The sequence below is a fragment of the Hipposideros armiger genome, unplaced genomic scaffold, assembly GCF_001890085.2.
Source record: "Hipposideros armiger isolate ML-2016 unplaced genomic scaffold, ASM189008v1 scaffold_419, whole genome shotgun sequence".
In the NCBI taxonomy this organism is placed as follows: domain Eukaryota; kingdom Metazoa; phylum Chordata; class Mammalia; order Chiroptera; family Hipposideridae; genus Hipposideros; species Hipposideros armiger.
Window position 1 is genome coordinate 1,180,069 of NW_017731769.1, and position 4,392 is coordinate 1,184,460.

Genomic DNA, 4,392 nt, shown 5'->3' on the forward strand with positions numbered 1-4,392 from the left:
GTTCCCCTCCCCTAACTCCCCAATAAAATCTTTTAAAAAAAGAAGGAAATCTGGCCATTTGCAACCATATGAATGGATCTTGTGGGCATTATGCCAAGTAAAACAAGTCAGTCAGAGAAAGACAAATGCTGCATGACCTCACTTATATGTGGAATCTAAAAACTTTGGACTCAGGGTGACCAGTTAGCTCAGTCAGTTGGAGCGTGGTGCTGATAACACCCAGGTTGCCGGTTGGATCCCCGCATGGGCCACTGTGAGCTGCGCCCTCCCTAAAAGAGCAACTATGCCATTGTAGCTTGAAAGCAATGTGTATCCAATGACCATGACAGTTCCCCAATTAAAATAAAAACTAAAAACTTTGAACTCATAGAAGCAGAGAAGCAGAGAGTAGAATGGTGGTTGCCAGGGGCTATAGGGTGGGGGAGATGGGGAGGTGTTGGTCAAAGGGGACAAACTTTCCGTTGTAAGATGAATCAGTTCTGGGGATCTAATGCACAGCATGGTGTCTATAGTTAACAATACTGTATTATATATTTTCAAGTTGCTATGAGAGTAGGTTTGAAATGTTTTTACCGCCAACAACAAAATGGTAATTCTGTGAGGAGAACGATGTGGTAGCTAACCTTACTGTGGTAAACATTTCACAAAATACACATGTACCAAATCATTACATTGCACACCTTAAGTTTACACAATGCTATATGTCAATCATATCTCAATAAAACTAGAAAAAATTTTTAAAGAATGGACAATCAGCTGCACTGCTCAAGGTTCTGACTACTTGGAGAATTTGCCTTTGCCACTGCCCTCAGGGTAACCCATCCGTGATGCTGTAATGCTTTAGTCATCTACTTCTGGCAGATTGTGCAGCGCCATCTATAAACCAGGCTTGAGTCACTTCCTCCTCAGTTAACTGGTCATAGAAAACCTTCCAGGAAGCATGGACATGGTAGAGGGAGAGTAGGCTATGCTGTAGGACTTGGTGTCAAATAAATCAGAGGCACTTCCTCATGCAACATTTTGTGTTTTGTGAACCCCCCCCCCGAGCCTCTATCTCTAAAATCCCATTTCCACCCATTTTGATACACTGCAATACATGCCCACCCTATGGCTCGAAAGGTCAGACAAACACCCAGTTCCTGATGGAAAACTCAGGTTGCATGGTCACCCATAATCTTAAGAGTTCAGTTTCTACCAGGGCTTGATAGTAAGCCAAAGGAGAATGGTTATTGGGAGAAGAGGGGATGGATTTTCTCTAAAACCCTAGAGATCTGCACAGTGATTCTCCTAATGGTGCTTGCCAGAGACTCCACACAATATCACTACTCTCCATAGACACTCTAGTATTATTGGATCTGTTGGGTCACAAGGACCCAGTTGGAAGAGTAGCTTGCACTGCAGCCTGGACTCACTGTATAGTTATCTCTTGCTCTGCTCCCCACACAAAACTGGCAGCCTTATGAGTTACACAGTAAATAGGCCAACGTAGCCCACACATGTACATATGTGATCTAAATTCCATAACCCAAAAGAGTCCACCAAACATTATTTTTAGAGATAGTTTGTGCAAGGTGCAGCATCCTGTCTTTCACCTTGAAGAGGGTATCTTTACATACTTCAGAGCACTGAAGTTTTAGAAACTTCACTGAGGTTTTACTTTCTTAATTTCATGGGTTTTATCTCCTACCTGCTAGTTTTCATATCCTTACTAAGGCATCTATAGTACTTTCTGCTTCTTGCTCATCAGATTCAATCAGGATTATGTCATCAGTATAGTGGACCAGTGGATGTTGTGAGGAATGGTAAAACAATCAAAGTACTAAGTACTCTAAGTGCTGTATTGTATCATAGAGGAGAGATGACATGGCCATTAGGCAAGACTGTAAAGCTGTACTGTTACCCCTTCCAGGTAAAAACAAAGTGCTTCTGGTGGACTTTGCAAATTGGTATAGAGTAAAATACTTGATAAGGCAATAGCTGCATACCAGGGGCCAGGAGTTGTGATGTTCTGCTTCAATATAAGAGGCTACATCTGGAACAGCAGCTGCAGTTGGAGTCACTGCCTGATTAAGCTTACAATATTCCACAGTTATTCTTCACGATCCATCCACCTTCTGCACACAGTCAAATAGACAAATGGGGATATGAGAGACATCACCATTAACTGCAACTTTCAAGTTCAAGGCACTAATCTCTGCAGTTCTCTCTAGGAATTACACCTTTGTGTCCTTTCCCAAAGCCAAAGTTGTTCTGGCATCTTGATATCATTGAATTTAGGCCATAGCTGAGTTCAAGTTTAAGTCAACCAAGCAAGCAAGCTGTTAAGTGTCCCTTCCAGCTGCATGGGCTAACATTAAATATAGAATCTTTGATAAATGCAGCCAGCTCAATAAATTGTGCCCAACCCAATGTTAATGTTAGAGTCCATCCTCCTTGGTATAACATCCTTAGAATCCACTCCCCCACATATGCCCCCAGGTTTCTGCCAGTATTTACTAGCAAAAAATCTTGCTATTTTTTTTGGTGTATAAGCTATTTTCTCCTGGCTCTTAGCATGTACCTGTCCCCCTGGACCATGCTGACATTGGACCCTAGTTATGGGTCTAATGACAACAGGGGATGGTTGCGGTGGGTCTTGAGGAGAATGGCTATCCCCTCACTAGGCAGCAGAGATCTTCCATGACAGCCCTAAAAATGCTCTCACTTTTTGTAGCCACGGGGCTGACAAGTGCTGAAAATCAAGCACAGCGTTTAATTGCATGGGTTACAGAATCCCAATGGCGGTTGAATCCCCAGCGTCTCAACATTTCACATGTGAAAGGCAGGGTAGTGGATGGGAAGGAGTGGGACCCTGAAACTTCAGGCTTTCAAGCCTGAAGATGCAAATGAACAAACCAATCCCCAAAGCCCCTCTTTTGGGATATGATTCCTGACACCACTTCTATTACCATTTTCTCGATCAGTCTGGATCCCATCAGGAAGCAGAAATGATGACAGATCATTCCCTAGCAGCTTCAGAGGATGCACGGCCCTGCTGACACCTTGACCCTGGACTTCTGGCCTCCCGAACTGGGAGACAGTACATTTCTGTTGTTTAAGCCACTTGGTTTATGGTCTTTTGTTACAGCAGCCCCCCTCCACGGCTGGAACAAAAGGAAGGGGCTATAGCTCCTCAAAGTTAGCAACTTAGAGAGGGCCCCTCCCAGGTGGAACTCAGTCTCTGGGGGGCAGAGCCTAGCTAGTGCTGGGGTCTCTGAGCTCAGAAGAGGGCCCCCTGGTGGGGTTGGGATCCAGACTCTGAGGAGGACGGGGCACTGGTTGGTTGCCTGGTGTTGGTGCCTCAGAGCTGGGATGTAATGAAGCGGTTTTTGTCAGTGTTGGGAAATCTGAAAATTGCATTCAACTGGTGCCATGGAACTAAGCTGCTTGCTGCTAGGGTGATGCTTACAGGAAGGAGCACGTCCCTCCTTCCTCCTCCAGCCTTGCAGCCTCCCTCTAACACCCCATGGTAGCAGAACCGAAGATGGAGCCAGCTGGCACAGCATGTATGTGGTTTGCAGAGTCCCCTTTCTGGCATCATGAAGCGGTTTGCAGAGTCCCCTTTCTGGCATCATGAAGCAGAGGACAACAAAGTGTGTTGGGACCCAAGAGACAGTATAATAACTTAATAACCGGCACACCTACTCTCTGGCTCAGCAACTCTCCTCCGAGGGCATATACCCTCCCCTCCCCCCAAAAAGGACTGCATATATCCACTTTACCCATAATAGCCAGAACTGGAAACGACCTAAATGTCCACCAGGGAGAAATTGGACAAATAAGTTGTAGTGCATCCATACAATGGATATGCTTCAGCAATGAACGGAAGGGAAGAACTGACACAGCCAGCCACATGGATGTTGTCACAAGGCGGGAATTGGCTGGGTGGATGCATGAAGGGGCTTTCTGCGGTGATGCGAAATGTTCTACAGCTTTGATCAGAGTGGTGGATTTGCAGGTAACAGACTCAGGTGTGCACTTTATTTCATGTATGCTAACCCACAATCTAGACCTTTTAGGGGGTTTTTAAGGCAGTGAAATTACTCTGCATGATGCTGTAAAGGTAGATCCATGTCGTGACACATTTGTCCAAACCTATAGAACATACAGCCCCAAGAGTGAGCAGTAATGTAAGCTGTAGCTAACGACAACATCACTATTGGCTCATCAGTTGTAACAGATGTCCTGCATCAAAGCAAGATGTTAATCATAGGGAAAACTGCTAAGGGTGGGGAGTGAGGGACTCTATACGGCAACTTTCTACTCTCTTCCCAATTTTTCTGCAAGCCTGAAATTGCTCTAAAAAACAGTCTAACAGAGGAAGAACTGAGGTTTGCTAGTCGGGAGGGGGTG